Here is a 19,408-nt window from a genome sequence, read left to right on the forward strand (position 1 = left end):
ACATTGCTATTGTAGTATCTCTCTTGGGATGGGGATCTACCTCAACAAATCAGCACACTTGTAGATTGTATATACTAAAAGATAGCTACTACCCTCAAATTCAAGACTGTAGTTTGTGAGCCTTCATTCCAAAAACTACAGTTTACAAAACACTTCCTACACAGATAAAATCAGATCTAAACAACTGGAAAAATATCTATTATCCATGGATAGGCAGAGCTAGTATAATAAAAGTAACAAATCTACCTGATTTGGTCTACTTGTTCAGTACCATACTAATCAAACTGCCAAAAATCATTTTATAGAACTAGAAAAAATAATAACAAAATTCATCTGGGAGATCAGACAATTTTCAGATGATGAAATGAAAGCCATCTACAATCATGGGGGTAAAATGATCTAAATCATTATTGACTAGCGAAATGCCAATTAAAATAACTCTGAGGTATCACTTCACACCTCTCAGATTGTCTAAGTTGACAGGAAATGATAAGTATTGGAAGAAATGTGAGAAAACTGGGACACTAATGCATTGTTGGTGGAGTTATGAAATGATCCAACCATTCTGGAGAACAATCTGGAACTATGCCCAAAGGACTATCAAACTTTGATTCAGCAATGTCTGTATCTCAAGGAAATCATAAAGGAGGGAAAAGGACCCACATGTGAAAAAATGTCTGTAGCAGCTCTTTCTGTGATAGCAAAGAATTGGAAAAGGAGTGACTGCCCATCAATTGGGGAATGGCTAAACAAATTGTGGTATATGAAAGTAATGGAATATTATTGTTCTGTAAAAAAATCATGAACAAGCTGATTTTACAAAGACCTGGAAAGATTAACATGAATTAATGCTGAGTAAAAACAAGCAGAATCAGGAATACATTGTACACAATAACAGCAAGAATGTACAGTGATCAACTAGGAAGGGCTTAGTTCTTCTCGGTGGTTCAGTGATCCAAGGCAATGCCAATAAACTTTGGATAGAAAACACCATCTGCTATGTTCATGTCTTTTTTCTGTTTTTTTGTTTTGTTTTGGTTTTTTGCTCTCTTCCATGGTTTTTCTTTTTTGTTCATGTTTTTCCCTCCCTACATGATTCATAAAGCAATGTGTGTTAAAAATTAATTATTTTTTTTTAAAAACAAAAAACAAAAAAACAAAAATATGAGTCCCTACCAGTGAGCTTATTTTTATTGATAAATCAGTAGATACTATTAACTTAAAGCCAAAGCATTATTTAAAATGTAATACAAAACATTTCCCACCACCACCCTAAATTTGAGATGGATTCTCCCAAAAATTCACAAACAACAAACTTCTAGCACACTTGTAGTAAAGCCAGCAAGGGAATCCCTGTAGATATGGCCAACCACACTTCCTGTTCTGTAAGATTTCATTGCTTTATCTCTTCTTTTAGAATTCTCATGTTGTTCTTCCATCCCAGATATCGATGTAAATCACCTTTCAATTGTCAATTAATTCTGTCTCAAATCCATGACGGAATCTCTTCTCATGTCAAGGGTCATGTGCTTAATACTTTAAATCTTACCTGCATCTATATGCCAGACAGAAAATGTATCTACTTCTTGCTGGTTATAGTTTTCCAACTGGATAAATAGTTCCACTTAAAAAAAAAATCCATGAATGATGGGGAGGGGTAAGAAAAGAATCTACTCTTCCCACTCTGCTACCAGTTGGTAGAAGTACAAGAGTCACCTTCCACTAAGTAGCTCTTGCCTCAAGTGACTACATCTCTTGAATTGTAAAGACTAACTCCATGACTGGAAAGCTTAGCTATTTAAGTCTCCCCAGGGCTATGGCCAATTTTCTACTAGCCAATCCCAAGCTCCCCTTCCAATTCAATAAGGGAAATGTTTTCCTATTTTATAAAAAGATAATAAGGTATTAACATGTCTTTGAACTTCATTAACATATTAATACATAATTACCTCTGTTATCTGCCTCTTACTTTCTGTGATTACATCAACTAGCTAGTGGGAGGCAGGGAGGAAAAAAAAAAAAAACAAATCCCTTAACCTTACACAGCATTATGTATGTAACTATGCCTGACCGAGATTCAAAGATAAAATGAAGTTTTATAAGTAATAATACATAAATTCAAACATGTTCTACATAACTATAGGTATGGTTCAAAGGTATCACACATAGATAAGAAAACTGAGTCCCAAAGAATAAAGCCATTTTTCAAGATTGTTGTTGTTCAATATTGAATTACTTGATGTCTAGGGGAGTGGGTGGGGGAGGGAAGGAAAAAAATTTGGAACACAAGGTTTTGTAAGGATAAAGGTTGAAAAGTATCTATGTATATGTTTTGAAAATAAACAGCTTTAATAAAAAAAAAAAAAAAAGCATTGTTGTTCAGTCATTTCAATCATGTCAATTCTTTGTGAACCCAGTTTAGGTTTTGTTATTGTTGTTGTTGTTGTTGTTGTTGTTGTTTGGCAAAAATAATGGAGTTGTTTTCAATTTCCTTCTCCAGATCATTTTACAGATGTGGAAATTGAGGCAAACTGCCCAGGGTCATATACCTAATGGCCCCCATCCCAGGATACTCAAAGTTAATATCAGAAGAAACTAGACTTTTCTTCCAACTGGTTTTTATAATAGCCTAAAGGCTTTTTTAAAAAATTATCATATTTGTTTTTGTTTTCTTTGTCATATTTTGAGGGCTCAACATGATAGATACTGTTGCCTCATGAGTTTTGTCATTATTTTCTCTGCTTGCCATTAGCTATTGTTTGATTAAACCCAAAGATTCTAGCTTCTGGAATAAGAACTCGCTGTTTGACAAAAATTACTGGCAAAACTGGGAACTAGTATGGCAGAAACTACACACTGAACAACATCTAACACCCTATACCAAGATAAGGTAGAAATGGGCTCATGATTTAGAAATAAAGAGTAACATTATAAGCAAATTAGTAGAACAAGGGATAGTCTACCTCTCAGATCTGTGGAAAACAGCAATTTTTTTAGCTAAAAAAGAAATAGAGGACATGAAATGCAAAATGGATAACTTTGATTACACTAAATTTAAAATGTTTTGCACAAACAAATAAAATTGAGTGGATGCCTATCATTTGGGGAATGATTGAATAAGTTATGGCATATGAATGAGATGGAGTATTATTGATATAAGAAATGATATTTCTTGTTATAATAAGAATTATTATTATGTACATATATAGATTAAAAATTATTAATATATGAAATGATGAGCAGGTTGATTTCAGAAAAGCCTAGAAAGACATGAACTGATGCTAAGTGAAGTGAGCAGAACCAAGAGAATATTGTACATAGTAATGAGATTTTGTGATGATTAAGTGCAATGGATTTGGCTATTTTCAACAATGAGGTGATTCAAGGCAATTCCAATAGACTTGTGATAGAAAGTGACATCCACACTTTGGATGCAGATCAAATCATAGTATTTTCACCTTTTATTGTTGTTATCTTCATTGTTTGTTTGCTTGTTTTTTTTTTTCCTTTTCTTGTGCTTTTTCCCTTTTGATCTGATTTTTTTTTTTTTTGGCTTAGCATGACAAATATGGAAATATGTTTAGAAGAATTGCACAACATTTAACCTACATCATATTGTTTGGTGTCTTAAGGAAGTTGGAGGAGGGAGAAAAGGGAGAAAAATCTGGAACACAAATTTTTGCAAAAATGGATGTCGAAAGCTATCTTTGCATGTATTTGGAAAAATAAAATAACATTAAAAAAAAGAAAAGAAAAAAAGAATAGATCAGCCATGAGCAGAGACAGGCCAGCCATGATCACAGGTAGGCAAGCCATGATCAAGTATCAGGGTCTATCTTTGAAAAGAACTTTTGAAACACCTTTGAAACTACCTTTAAAAGAACCGCCCCAAACTCCAAAAATAGAAATTATGATTCTAAAAACAATTGATCCATTGATAAAAATGTCCAAAATAATTATTAATCTTCCTAACCAAACAATAAGAAAGTGATCTGTACCTCACAAAAGTTATTAGCTAGAATAGATGGCAATGTTTCCTTTGTATTAATTTAACAATTTTACTAGTAATTTGAAGTAGTTTATTGTTGAGGGGAAAATTCAATCTGATTCATTAAGCTAAGCATTAGGGAGAGAACATTAACCCATGGAATATATTAGGGAAAGATTTTGTAGAAGGTAGCCCTTGAGATGAACTTTGAATGAAACTACAAATTTCAGAGTATAGAAGTAAAGGAAATCATTTTATGAAGAGAGGAGCTGATCAAAATGGAGAGAAATCCCCAATTAGCTTTAAAAACTTATAAGACTTTGAAGTCCTGAATCTTGAGGACTGAATCTCCCTAGAAAGCATGGATTTGCCCATTCCCAGACTCGTTGAGAGGAGTAATTATCTGATTTTGCCTTTCTTAGTAACTGGGGCTGCTCCCAAAATGTGAACTGGTTGGATTGGAGCCATCTCCTTGGCATTTCCTAGAGAATGGATTTCACTAGCACAATTTGCCTTTAAGATGAATTCACTGGTTCAGATTCTTGGTAGGACAGATTCAGGGAGGACCTTCTATGCTAACTTCCAAAAGAAGCATTTAGACTTAGGTCTTCTTTTGTCTCTTTTTAAGAGATCCTAAAAATAAAGCATATGGATTTGGAGACTCTTTCCCATGATTCCAATTTAGAAAAAAAGTGAACCAGAGGGAAGAGCAAACATTTATTAAATATTTAGTATATGCCAGCATTCTGCTATTCATTTTTCAAATATTATCTCATTTGATCCAGAAAATAACTTTGTGAGATAGATGCTATTATTATTTCCATTTTACAGTTGAGGAAATTGAGGCATAGAGATTAAATGACTTTCTAAACAGTATGCTTCTAAAATCTAACCTTTTAGCCAGAGAATGGATATTTCTTAAGAAGTGCCAGCCTTTAATGATTGCCTCAAAAGTAACCCAAGTCTAAGTGTTCAGACTTCCTGCCTTGTATCCAAATAAAGGCAATTTCTTGAGCAGCATGTCTTTTTGAAACAGAAAAGGATGGGATGTTATTACTCCAAATGCTAAACACAACAGTGAGATAGGATTAAAAAGAAAAAAAAGAAAAAGAAAAAAAAAACCATGATGTGGAGATACCAGGTATAAAGGGCTGAAACTCTGAGTTGATGCACTGAGGACTGACAACCAAACACTTAAAGTTAACTACCAATTGGACAATACTCTATTAGCATATGCTTGGAAAATGGCCCTTCCCACTATTCTGTGCTGGTTCAATCTTTTGGTGTATACAGAGAATTGTGGGAAAGATTAGGGGGTGGAGTAAGACAAGTGAGGGTCACTTTGGCGGTGGAATTGAAAAAAGGAAGGTTGCGGAGATACTGTGTCCATTCCCTTCACTTCTACCCTTAAAGACCAAGAATAAAGACCAACGACTTTAGCTTATCCTGACTCCAGCTGATTCTAAGGTATACAGAGGGCTAACTCGGTCTTCACAACCAGGGATCAGGATTTGGTACTCCAATGTCTACAAGCAGTTATTCAGGTAATATGGCTCAAATTAGAATGGGGTTGCTGCCTAGAGTTCCCAAATGTGTTTCTTTGTGTGTTCAAGTCCTTAGGGAACCTCTGTGCAGTAAAAGGACTCACCAGAATTATGGGATACTACCCCCAAGTTTCCTTCCTTTCTGGGGTGATTTCAAGTCATGGAAAGTTGTTGAATTTGTAAAGCTTATCTGTAAAGATACTTGAGAGAAGAAAGAGAATTATATTAAGTGTTTATGAACTGTTTTTAGTTCTTCATCTGTTTTTGCATTGTTTTTTATTGGTTATAAGAAACCTTGCATTCTTTATGGAATCAGAAACATTGTTGCTTCATGCCAAATAAAGTGATATACTTGTTGTTTTGAAAACTTGAATGGGAGTTGATGACTTCATCACCCACATCTGTGAAATCCCAAATACAAAATATCAACTCAGATTTCTTAGAGTAAATTCTCAAAAGGGACATAAAGAGAGATTAAGCTTTGGGGTCCACCCCACCCAAGCTCAAAGCTAGTCTATATGAACTTGGAACATGGGAATCCTGAAAATACAAAGACAGAAAGGGACCACTAGTGCAAAGACATAGAGGCAAGAGAGAGAAAAACATCTGAGAAGAGGGACTTAAGAGAACAGCATGAAAGTGATTTCCTAATTCTCACTGAATAAGACACAGAAACCTTTCCATTTATAACTGAATTATACTGCTTATTGAATTTACTCTGGACATTTAATTTGCAATTTAGCAAAGACCCTGATTGCCATGGGTCCTTAATCTGATGTAGAAGAATAAAAAAGAGCATAACTGTTAGCTATTAAGACCAAGCAGTTTTCTTAATTAACTTTCTACAGTATTTTTGAGTTATATGTGACAGCACATATAAACATGCATTTCACCGAAGTGAAAAAAATAATTGACATTGGCCTGGTCTTTTTTTTAATAACACTTACAAAAATTCCATTTTTGCTCTAAAAAATCAGGTTTGGACACCAGGAATAAAAATTTATTTTAAAGTAAAGGAATACTAAGTGACTTAGGAAATAGGCAAGCTCAATAACAATTTCTTCTTGGGAGGAGGGATGGTTGTTTTCAAAATAATGAAAGGAAGAAAGACATAAAAAAGAATGATAGGAAAGAAGGAAGGAAGGAAGAGGGGGAGGGAGGGAGGAAGAACAATGAGGAGAAGGGAGGAGGAGGGAAGAGAAAGAGAGAGAGAGACAGAGACAGAGCCAGAGACAGTGAGACAGAGAGAGACACATACACACACAGAGAGAGAAGGAAACAAAGAGACAGAGAGAGAGAGAGAGAGACTCCCTTGCAAAGCTGTTAACTGAGCAAGGTTTCACAGAGCCTACTGCTTTCAGTCACTGACTATCACAGGAGGCTGAATCTGGAACACTGCACAGATGTCATTGTAGAAATTAGTAGGATTAGTTAAAGTCTGTGCCTGGATTTTTTTTTCTCTCTCTAGCATATGGTTTCTACTGTACTTCATTGCTAGGCAAACCATTCATAGCTAAATATGTGTGTGTGCATAAAACAATAGCAAGAACAACAAAACCACCACAGGCAGATTTCATAATTCATATTGTCACCTAGGCAGATAGGTGGTACGTTGAAAGAGAGTTGGACTTGACATCACCAAGATCAAAATTCAAATCCGCCTCAGACACTTAACTAGTTGTGTGAGCCTTGACAAATCATTTAATTTCTGTCATCTGTAAAATGGGGATAATAATAGTACCTACCTCTCAGGGTTGTTGTAATACTCAACTAAAGTATTTTTTGTAAACTACTTTGCAAATCTTAAAGCCAGCTGTATAAATGCTAGGTTAGCTATTACAGCTCTCCCTTCTACACTGCAAGAATTAGGGGAATACATTCCATGATCTGGAAAAACCACAAAAAAATTTTGACCTTTCCTTCCTATGAGAAATCTGAATTTTTTCTTTTTCTTTTCCTTCTAGAGGGTGTTCATAGCACCTTAGTGTAAAATTCAGGTTAAGTATTTGGTTATAGGCTCTGTGTCATTTATTTTATATATATATATAAAGGTCATTAACCTTTGCATTCATCTACAACTTTTCAAAATTCTCAAAAAATTCCCATTTAATTTCTTACAACAACCGGCAATATATCAAAACCGCAAGTAGCAATGTGGAAGGGATAACTGTATTATTATCTACAATTAGAGAGGCCTTCTAGTTCAGTCCCCTTATTTTATAGATATTAAAAACTAAAAGAGAAGTTGCCCAAGGACATTTAAGAGAATTAGTTCAGAAGTGGGATGTGAATTCAGATTACTTAAGTATAAAACCAATGCTCTTCCACTGTACCACACTACCTCACTTGGCTCACATATAAATGATATTACTCAATCATAATATTTAAAACCTGGAAAGTGCAAAATGGAAGAGTAATATCCCCCTTCTGCACTTAATATCCTAAATATGTGTATTTCTTAGGAGGCAAATACAAAGAGAGCCTGGGAAACAGGGCAGGTTTATTTAACCTGAATCAAGACATTTCATGCTGACACTGTAAAGTCAGAAACTGCACATCAGCAGGTTCCTTTCATAATCGCCAGGGCTCTCTGTCAGCTATCACCAGTCTGGCTTGCCAGCTTGAATTGCTCTTTGCCTTCGTATAAAGATGGCCTGATTTAATATCTAGGATAAAATTATCCATTGAAGCTCCTCACTAATTTCCTTATGCAACTCAAGAGGGAGGATTGCCCGCTAAAAAGCCAGCTTGCCATTTTTCCCCCCAATTTCTATTTGTGATGTGTGATTGCTAGGCCTGAAGTCTCACTAAATCAAGTTAAGCCACAGAGCAAAGGAAAAATCCAAATGAAACTCACAAAGACAGGGAAATCCTGAGGTAAGGCTGGCAAAGACTCACCGAGAAACTGCCATTCATCATGGCACAATCTTTCCTTGCATTATCAAGTCCTCATTTTTTAAAAAAATCACCAGAGGCTTTTAAAACTTCAGTTTCTTAAATGGAAAAAAGTCTCCTTTTCTCACTTTGATTTTCCTTTCTCCTACAACTAAGCTAAGTTCAATTCAATTCAAAAAACACTTATGAAGTGTGCTCTCCATCCTAGGCCCTATGGTAAAGTACAGAGACAAAAAACTCACATTCAGACTCAAGAAATTTACATTGTACTGGAGAAGGGAAATAACATGCCAAATATAAATATAAAATACATGTCAAATAAATAATATTATCGAGGGGTATTACCAACAACCAGAAATCAGGGAAGACTTCGTGTGTGTGTGTGTGTGTGTGTGTGTGTGTGTATAAAACAATAGCAAGAACAACAAAACCACCACAGGCAGATTTCATAATTCAGATTGCCACCTAGGCAGATAGGTGGTACCTTGAAAGAGTGTTGGACTTGACATCACCAAGATCAAAATTCAAATCCGCCTCAAACACTTAAATAGTTGTGTGAGGCAAGATTCTGACTGGGTTATCCAGATTTCAAATTCAGCATTTTATTCACTACAAACTTATGCTGTCTAAGAAATAGATTATCAGCTGACCCAGCAGCTCAAGAGCCTCAGAAGCCTTCATTTGGATATTAAAGACATGTTTATACCATGTTATGAACTGACTTAATAAATATTTATTCAATTGCTTCTGTTCTGCAGCTTCCAAAATCTGGGCAAAGCTTTGGGCTTTCCCAAGTCAGTGATAGGAAAGAACTTTTTGGGAAATCATGGGTTTTATGTTTAGTTCCTTTGCCTCTATAGTATTAATCAGAAGGTTCTGGTATTAAGTTTTTGTTATGATTAATGTTAAATGTTGTTGTTTGTTCTTTGTTTTCAAAGACCAGTGATGTTATGGGATAATGTCTTGACTTATTTGTGAGTTTGATTTAAATTGAGATAGAGTTGTACAAAGTCATCACCTTCACTCTCTCTTCCAGAGTCATCAAAGTCCAGTAACCAGCCAAGTCATGGCGACTGGCAGATATAGTGGATGACTGTTTCTTTGATGTCTGATTCATCCCTAAGAGTTCCACAATCCCTGCTTCAACCACTTTCATGGCCACTGGAACAAATTTTTCTCATCTGCTCATCCCACCCAGGAGAAGTTTTCACATATTTAGAGTAGATACCATCCCCCCAACTCATCCAATGGCTTTGAAGCCTGTTGGTTGCCTTAAATTTACCATAATTTCCTGGAACCACAGATAAGAGTTGACTAACAGGTGGACACCAAAGATGAATGAGCAGCCCCGGAAATGGCTCAGCAAACTCTCATACCAGAGGGTCCTTCTTGAATATACAAACACCCCAAGTATTATCTGTAACCTGAAGTTCAAGCCCAGTTTATTTGCATAAGAATCTGCTCCCCAAGAGGGGAGAATGAATATTTAACATTTTATGACCGCAAGAAAGGAAAAGTTGGAAAGTGATTATGAGAGGAGAGAATTTCTTGCTTTCTGCTTTGAGAGGGGACATAAATGATTCCCCTCTCTGCAAAGAGTGTGAGAGAAAGCTTCCTTTTAGAAGGAAGACATGTAGGAGAAAGCTGCTCCCGACCTAACATTTATATTTTGATTTCCACCTTGCCTCCCTGGAGAATTTCCCTTTATATTAGACTGGGGACTTTATCAGTTGAGCTGATATTTTCTTTCTCTTTAGTGAGAGTTCATTCACTGCTTATTTCCTGGTATATTTTTATCTGTATAACCCCTGATGCCTATTGACATGCTCTTGGACAAGTTAATTCATTCCTTATCCATTATTTGGTCTTTTTTATGAGTAGCATTTGTCAGTCAGTAAATAAACATTTATTAAGTGTCTACTATGTGGCAAGCATTGTTCTATGTGCTACAGAATTAAAAAGACAAAAGATAATCCTTAGCCTCAAGGAGTTCACACTATGTTGGGGGAGATAACATGTAAATACATGTATAAACAAGTTATATATGGAATAAATAGGAAATAATTAAAAGAGAAAAAGCATTACAAAAAAAAAAAAAAAAAAGGATTGGGAAAGGCTTCCTGTAGCAGATGAGAAAATCTCATGGAATTGGAATTATAAGGAAGCCAGGGCAGCTGGAGATGAAGAGGCATTCCAGGCATGGGAGACAGCCAGAGAAAATGCCCAAAGTCAACAGATGGAAGGTCTTGTTCATGAAACTGCCAAAAGGCCAATGTCTCTGGATTGAAGAATATGTGGCTAGGAATATAGTATAAGATTACAGAAGAAGTTTGCAGTCCCTAAAGAGTAAGGAGTATTATTATGCAATAATATAAAGAAAATTGAATATCATTTAAAAAGTGAGACAAAATGCTCTAAATCGCTATTGATTAGAGAAATTCAAATTAAGACAACTCTGAGGTACCATTTCACAATTCTCAGATTGGCTAAAATGACAGGAAGAGATAATGATAAACATTAGAGGGAATGTGGGGAAACTGGGACACAGTAAATTACTGGTAGAGTTGTAAAATGATCCAAGCATTCTGGAGAGCAATTTGGAACTATGCCCAAAGGGGTATAAAACTGTGCATACCCTTTGACCCAGCAGTGCTACTACTGGGTCTGTATCCTAAAAAGAAAATAAAAAAGGGAAAAGGACCCACATGTGTAAAAATGTTTGTGGCAGCCCTTTTTGTAACAGCAAAAAACTGGAAATGGAATAGATGCCCCTCAGTTGGAGAATGGGCTAAAGAACTTATGGTACATGAATGTTATGGAATATTATTGCTCTGTAAGAACTGATCAGCAGGATGATTTCAGGGAGATGTGGAGAGATTTACATGAATTTATGGCTAAGTGAAGTGAGTAGAACCAATAGAACATTGTACACAGCAACAACAAAATTATGTGATGATCTGATGGATGTGGCTCTTTTCAACAATGAGGTAATTCAAGACAATTCCAATAAATTTGTGTTGGAGAGAATTATCCACATGTAGAGAGAGAACTATGGAGACTGAATGTGAATCAAAATATGGTATTTTCACCTTTTATTGTTATTGTTGCTTACTTGCTTGCTAGGGTTTTTTTTCTTTCTTAAGTTTTCCCCCCTTTTGATCTGATTTTTCTTGTGCAGCATAACAAATATGAAAATATGTTTAGAAGAATTGTATATGTTAAACCTATATTGAATTTCTTGTTATCCTGGGGAGGGGAGAGGGGAGAGAGGGAGAAAATTTTGGACGCAAAGTTTTGCTAAGATGAATGTTGAAAACTATCTTTGTGTGTTTTGGAAAAAATAAAATACTATTTAAACATAACAAATAAACAAATATTATTTAAACATAACAAATAAACAACAAACAAACATAACAAAATAATATTTAAACATAACAAATAAACAAAAACATAACAAATAAAAAAACAAATACTATTTAAACACAACAAATAAAAAATAAACATAACAAATAAAAATAGTGGGATCATAACATATTCCATGATTAGTTCTATCTGAATGCCATTGAAAAAGATGAGAATAAGGTAAATAATGATGATGATGATATATAAGACATGTTATCCATATAACTAGGGATATGTTCATATAGGTTTGTCTATTGTGGCCAATGGGGAAGACTAAATAGAAATCTTGGGTATTTTGGCCACCTCTCTCCAAGGGAAAATTTGATGCCTTCCCAGAGGGGTATAAGAAGACTCTGTTCTCTTCCTCTGAGAAAGAACAAAATAAGAATTATGTTTATCTGTCTTACTAAATATTACTAGTCTAGGGGAAAGATTTTAGTTTCTTAGATTTAAAAGCCAATTGCTATTCTTTAAAGGGTAGGGAGCAAACAAAATTTTGTTCCCTTCTAAAAAATTAGGCATGGTATGTTTGTAGGCAGTAGGGAAATAGCCAATAGATAGGGAGACAAATGATAAATGGGGTTTACCCCACTCTGTTGTAGGAGATGGGATGAAATGGGATTACTTATATTGATAGAGGACTTAAATTTCATAAGGAGAAAAGCCAAAATAGTTTCTTAATAGTGAAAGGCATAATACTGAAAGGAAATGAGGAAGAAAAGGAAAAAGCAGCAAATGGGTTCATTTTTTCCCGGTAAAATAGGAGACAAGCTTTTTGAATGAGACAGCAGAAGCCAAGGGAAATTTGAGGAACTTGATATGCAGTAGACATCTAATTCAAAATGTCCAAAACTAAATTAATTATCTTTCCACCTAACCCTCTTCCACTTAAAAGGGGTACAAAAAATTGTTTTGTAATTTAATAAAAAGTACTGTAAGGTAAGTTCAGCTTCTATAGGTACTGAAAGCTTCAGGACATTTCCTTTAGCAAATGGGATGACAGGGTTAATATTTGCCGCATCATATTCCCACATAGTTTGAATTTCTTCTGTCAGCTATCTTTTTTTAAGTTTTTTTTTCCATTCTATAATTTGAAAAATAAGAGTATTCTGTATGAGGTATTGTTCTTAAATATTTATGAATCAATATTATATCTGGGCATTTGTGCCTGTAATGATGCTCTGGTTCCAATACAGCTTATTTGCTAAATTCCCAAGGACATTATAGAGTACCATTGTTAGAATTAAAATTTGCTATTTGTTACTTTATAAGGAATAGCAAGTTTATGTATGTGATTCTATGTCTTCTAGATATCTGGTTGATGCTGCATTTTTGTACCCTATAATGATATAAGGTAGTGTTCCTTACTCTAGAGCATATTTCTTAATAAGTATTGTCTTCCTAAGTATGAGCTTCTGATATTTTCAGGTGGAAATGTCCTGATCCTGAGTTGCTATCCACAATTCCCTCCATTTCTGTAAATAACTCCATATGATATTCATTTTTTCAATTTTTTTGTTGTTGACATATGGTCGGTTGGTTGAGAATTTGTATATGTTATACATGGAATGATTCTATTCTTGGATCATATCCATTTCATAGTGTATCAGAAGTATGATACCAACATTACTCTTCCTTTTTCTTTCTGGTTTGGCTTGTTCAATCCTACCTCTACTCACATACTAGCTGATTGAGAGATTTCCAAAGTGGAATTCTCTCTGAATCCTATGAATAACCCTTTTGGAAAAGAGATAATCCTAAAGAAGGTAGCTCCTAAACCCATATTAAGTTCTCATTTAACAAATCAGCCAAGATGAATGCTCTTAACTCTCAGACAGAATATTTCCTAAACAGAAGGTAAAGCAAGAATAATTAAAACATAATATTCTACACATAAACTGTGGGCACTCCATCTCCCTCCCCAGTGTACACATTGAGAAGAGTGGGCACAGACTTATATGTATCCAAGGCAACTGGCAACTCTAGAATTTGAGCTTTGAAGTCTTTTGTTTCCTTCAGAAACAGTCTAAATAACAATTCACAGGTGAGTGGAACTGCTCCTCTTCCAGATCTCTCCTTTCTCCTTCTGGACTGAGCTGTTTCTCTAATGGTTGTCATTGGCTAGATTCTTTTCTCTGGACTTCTCCAGTCTCCTAATGGGCTTCTCTGCTGGTGACTCTTCTAGTCTGTGAAAGCAATGTTAAACTCTTTCAGAAAAATAGAAAGCCTGAAATCTGTAGAATTTTTCTACGTCTTCTCCTGAATTCTCAGGGTTTTCCATCTCTTAGGCAGCAAATGTCAGGGCAAATTCTTAGCTTTGTTTCTAGAACTGATAGAAAGTTTGTATCAAGCTCTCAATTCTCAATTCAGCTCAACTCCATTACCAGTCCATCTCTTTTCTGATCTTTAAAGTCATTTTCTGCTCAATTCTCCAGTTTCAAAATTTTTCTAATCCCAAGGCTCAGTTCACCTATCAGAAACATATGGCAAATATTTTTTCCCCTTCTTTCAGCTCTTCCACACAGCAGGTGACAATGCAATCCCCTAACAGAATTGGATGTCTCTCCTGGTCCCATTTCTTTCTTTCTTTTTTCATTTTCACTTATGTTTATTTTTTTAGGTTTAACAGATACATTCCTTTTTTTTACATATTTCCATACGAATCATGTTGGGAGATAAAAATCAGAACAAAACGGAAAAATCACAAGAAAGAAAAAAAGACAAAAAACGGTAAAAATAGTATGTATGATCTCTGTATTCAGTCTCCATAGATCTTTCTCTTTCAAGGTGAATGGCATTTTTCACACAAAATTTATTGGAATTTCTTTGGATCACTGAATTGCTTAGAAGAGCCAAGTCCATCATAGTGGATCATCACACAATCTTGCTGTTATTGTGTACAATGTTGTCCTGGTTCTTCTCACTTCACTCAGCAGCAATTCATGCAAGTCTGTCTAGGCTTTTCTGAAATCAGTCTGTACCTGTACATCATTTCTTATAGGATAATAATATCCCATTATTTTCATGTACAATAACTCAGTCAACTGATTGTCATCTATTCATTTTCCAATTCTTTGCCATCACAAATAGAACTGCTACAAACATTTTTGCACATGTAAGTCCTTTACCCTTTCCTGATTCCATTTCTAAGAATTATTGTCAGATACAGATTTGAGATCTAGTCTAACCTCCTCAGAGACATGTCTTTAATTACCCCTATAGCTCAAAAGCAAAATTGCTTGTTTTAAATGACTCACTTCTATCTCATGGTGAAAAATCATGCCAGCCAAATCATAAACAAAGAGTCTATAGTTGTCTTATACTCGTACAACAATTCTAGATATTTAAGTTTTCCACTTATCAACTTCTGAATCCTTGTGTCAGTCAAATTACTCCTCATATCAGCAAATTTTATTCTAGAAAGCAAATTACCTTGGCCATCTTTGTTAGGGATGTCTTTTCTAGGTGGGTTTATTTCTCTGCCCTTTTCTTATAATTGTCCTTGTTTCAACCCTTTTTAAATTAATAAAAATCTAAGTCAAAAAGAGCCGCCATCTTACAATACAGTTTATTTAGAGATAAAGTACTTTCAATTATATTAAGCATATCCAGAGGTATATATGTATTGTCAGGTTTTGCTATTGCTTTGTGAAGACATGTCATTCAACTTCAACTGGACTCTTACTGAAGCAAAGAAATATTTTTATTCTTTCTCATTGATTCCTTAGTTTCCTCCCATAGGAGCAATTCCAAATTTTCTCTTCACTCCCCCATCTACACCTTTTACTTATCACCTAAGAATCTCATCTTTTACTTACTAAGAAAATCGGGATATGGGAAAACTAGTTCACTAATACCTTGTTGGTGGAGTTGTGAACTAATCCAATCATTCTGGAGAGCAATTTGGAACTATGACCAAAGGGCTATCAAATTGTGCATACCCTTTGACCCAGCAGTGTTTCTACTGGGCCTGTATCCCAAAGAGGTTTTAAAGGAGGGAAAGGGACCCACGTGTGCAAAAATGTTCATGGCAGCCCTCTTTGTAGTGGCCAAGAACTAGAAACTGAGTGGATGCCCATCAGTTGGAGAATGGCTGAATAAATTATGGTATATGAATATTATGGAATATTATTGTTTGATAAGAAATGATCAGCAGAATGATTTCAGAAAGGCCCGGAGAGACTTACACAAACTGATGCTGAGTTAAATGAGCAGAACCAGGAGATCATTATACACAGAAACAATAAAATTATGCGATGATCAATTATAATAGATGTGGCTCTTTTCAACAGTGAGGTGATTCAGGCCAGTTCTAATGGACTTATAATGGAGAGAGTTATCTGAATCCAAAGAAAGGACTGTGGGGACTGAGTGTGAAGCACAACATATTATTTTCACCTTTTTTGTTGTTGTTTGCTTGCTTTTTGTTTTCTTTCCCATTTTTTCCCTTTTTGATCTGATTTTTCTTATGCAGTATAATTGTGGAAATATGTATACAAGAATTGCATGTTTAACATATATTGGATTACTTGCTCTCTAAGGGGAATGGGGAGAGGAGAGGGAGAAAAAATTGGAACACTAGGTTTTACAAGGGTGAATGGTTGAAAACTATGCATGTATTGGGGGGAGGGGGGAAGTAAATAAATAAATAAATAAAAAGTCTAGATACTAGATCCTAGCGTTCCCCTCAAGCTATCATTCTACATCTCTCTTCCCTTTTCTTAGACAAATGTCTAAAAAATTAAAAAATAAAAATTTTAAAAGCTGTCTCAATTACAGCCAATGCTTCTACCTCTCACTTATTCCTTCATACTTTGTAATCTCATTGCTTGATTGAAACTGTTCTTTCCAAAAGTTACCCATAATTTCTTAATTGTTAAATCTGATGTTAGTCTTTTTTTAATCTTCTTCTCAACATATTTACTACCTATCCAAAACTCAAAAAATATGAATTCATTATCTTTCACCCAACTATCAACTTCTGAATCCTCAAGTCAATCAAATTAGTCCTTATGTCAGCAAATTTGATTCTAGGAAACAGATTGCTTTGACCATCTTTATTAACTGGGTGTCTTTCCTCTGTGGGCTTATAATTCATCCCACATCCAAACATCCACATTTCTTTGAAGGTAACTATATTTTTTTCTGTTCATTCAAATTTGTAAACTTGTCTTTACCTTTAACTCCCTTTTCCTTCTCCCTACATATTCTAACAATGGTCTAACCTTATCATTTATATCATTAGAATTTTCTAACATCTGACCTCTTCTCTGCATTCACATAGTTTCTATCTTAGTTAAAGCGCTCATTACTTCTAGCCTAAATTATTTCAATGAACTCCCAACTTATCTCCCTCAAGTCTCCGTACAATCCAATGTTTTCTATATACTGTTGCCAAACACTTAAGTGTTGCCTAGCATTCACTCAGTACCCCACCCTCATCAGCTTTTTACTTTATTAGGGTGCACAATGCAACCCTACTTATGCTCTGGGACTCTCTCAGCAGTTTTCTTCCTCGTACAATCCCTGGGGCACTTATCACCATAATTCTTACCTTCTCTCCGTTGCAATAAACAGAAATTCTTAAGTCTATAGAGAGGGATAGGGTAGAAGAGGAAAGTTATATGCTTTTTCCTGAAGAGATAATTGTAAAGTCTGAGAAGGCCAGGCAACAGAAACTCTGCCCACAATACCCATCCTACCTTCTCCTAAACCTAAAGAAAAAAAAAAATGAAATTACAGACTAAATTATTTTACTAATTTACTAAACAATGGAGAGAATTGGGGTGGGGGAGTCAGCATGTGAGTCTTCATTGGCCCTGATGGAAAAGAGATTGACATACAGCAGATTTCAATATTGATACTTGGAACAGAAACAAAATGAAAAATTAATTCTCCAAAATAGGAAGGGGCTAAAAATGGCCTTGAAGTTCGTCCTTAGGTATAAACCCATCATCAAAGGGGAAAGAGTTGGAAAGTTATTAATAAGGAAATAATAAAAACAACAATAACTACCACCCTGCAGTAATAATAATAGAATGCTATTCTTTTCAGGAGGAAGAAAACTCAAAAACCTGGATCCCAAGTAGATAAATCATGAGGAAAACATTAAAATCAGAAGGGAAAAGGATCAAAAAGGCAACTAAAAAGTCATGAATGTCTCTAAATAAGTATGGTAGGACAAAGGAAATTGAATCAATACCTATGAAATACAGAACTGTATGGATTCCAAGAGACCATGGGACTGTAAAAAGACCCACCAGAATGATTCAAGGGACAAATCAGAATCTTGAGTGAATAATTCAGACATACCAAGCACTAGGGACAGGCCTTGAAGTAGATAAGTTTTGGCAAAAGTTTGGATATGGGACATGGGAGATAGTAAGTAATCCAAAAAATCCAAAATAACTCCTACATGATGAGTCTGAGAGAAAGGGAGCAAAATGTTGCCCTCTATAATAATTGAGAAGGAAGGAGAAGGGGAAGAATTGGAGGGGAAATAATGAGAAAATATATTTGTTCATGGAAGTTATAAAGATACCAGCTTTATAAAAAAATTACTGTTTTCTGTAGTTCATCTGTTAATTAAATTCATTCCATAAAACTCAAAAAGAGCTTCAAAAAATAGTCTAACATTGATAATAATAGCAGTCAACATTCATTTATATGATGCTTACTATGTTTCAGACACCATGCTAAACACTTTTCAAAAGCCATCTCATTTCATCCTCACAACAACCTTGCTAAGTAGGTCTTATTATTATGCCCATTTAGCAGATAAGAAAACTGGGATAAACAGAAGCTAAATGACTTGACAGTCACATAACAGGTAACTGTCTGACATTAGATTTTAATTGTGATTTCTTGATTCCAGGCCAGCACTGCATTACCGACCTACCCTGAGAATGCCCATCTCCTCTTCTAAATCATTTAAGATTTCAGAAATACTTTGCTTTCCAGTCCATTATCAAGTAGCACTTCGGGAGTTTGTGTGAAATATAAATTTTCTATGCTTTTAGGTTTTTTTAAGCTTTTCCCTTTTCATATTTAAGTAGTTTGGCCATTTCTGCTTTTATTTCACCTAATCTGAATTTAGGAATTAAACTATTCATTCTGATTACTCTGTATTGATCTGCAATGTTATTACGTAGCTTGGAGCTGAGATTGCATTGACAAAAAACAGTAGGAAGTCCTTGCCTGTAACTGATAAGGTTTCCTTGCAATTTTTATAATAAAATACTAATTTGTATCAAAATATTTGTAACCTGTATAAGGTCTGAAAATTCTCATTTTAATTCCCATTCTTACAAACAAGTTGGGTTCCCAGAGCTAGGCTGATTTCATCAACTTCTTGGAATCCTAGGGATACCAGTAAGATGTCAGAATTGCCTTTCTCTAATGGTATCAGTCTAAGCCTCTACTGTTGTGCTTTCCCAAAAAAATTATTATGAGAATTAATTTACTCAGCTAGCCTTAATTAGGTTTTACTAAGGGGTATTTAGTAAATACCTTAGTAAATACCTAAGGTAATCCTACAAGAACAATTGGTATAAAATATCCCCCAAACATCTGTGACCCA

Source organism: Sarcophilus harrisii, chromosome 3, assembly GCF_902635505.1.
Source record: "Sarcophilus harrisii chromosome 3, mSarHar1.11, whole genome shotgun sequence".
Classification (NCBI taxonomy): Eukaryota; Metazoa; Chordata; class Mammalia; order Dasyuromorphia; family Dasyuridae; genus Sarcophilus; species Sarcophilus harrisii.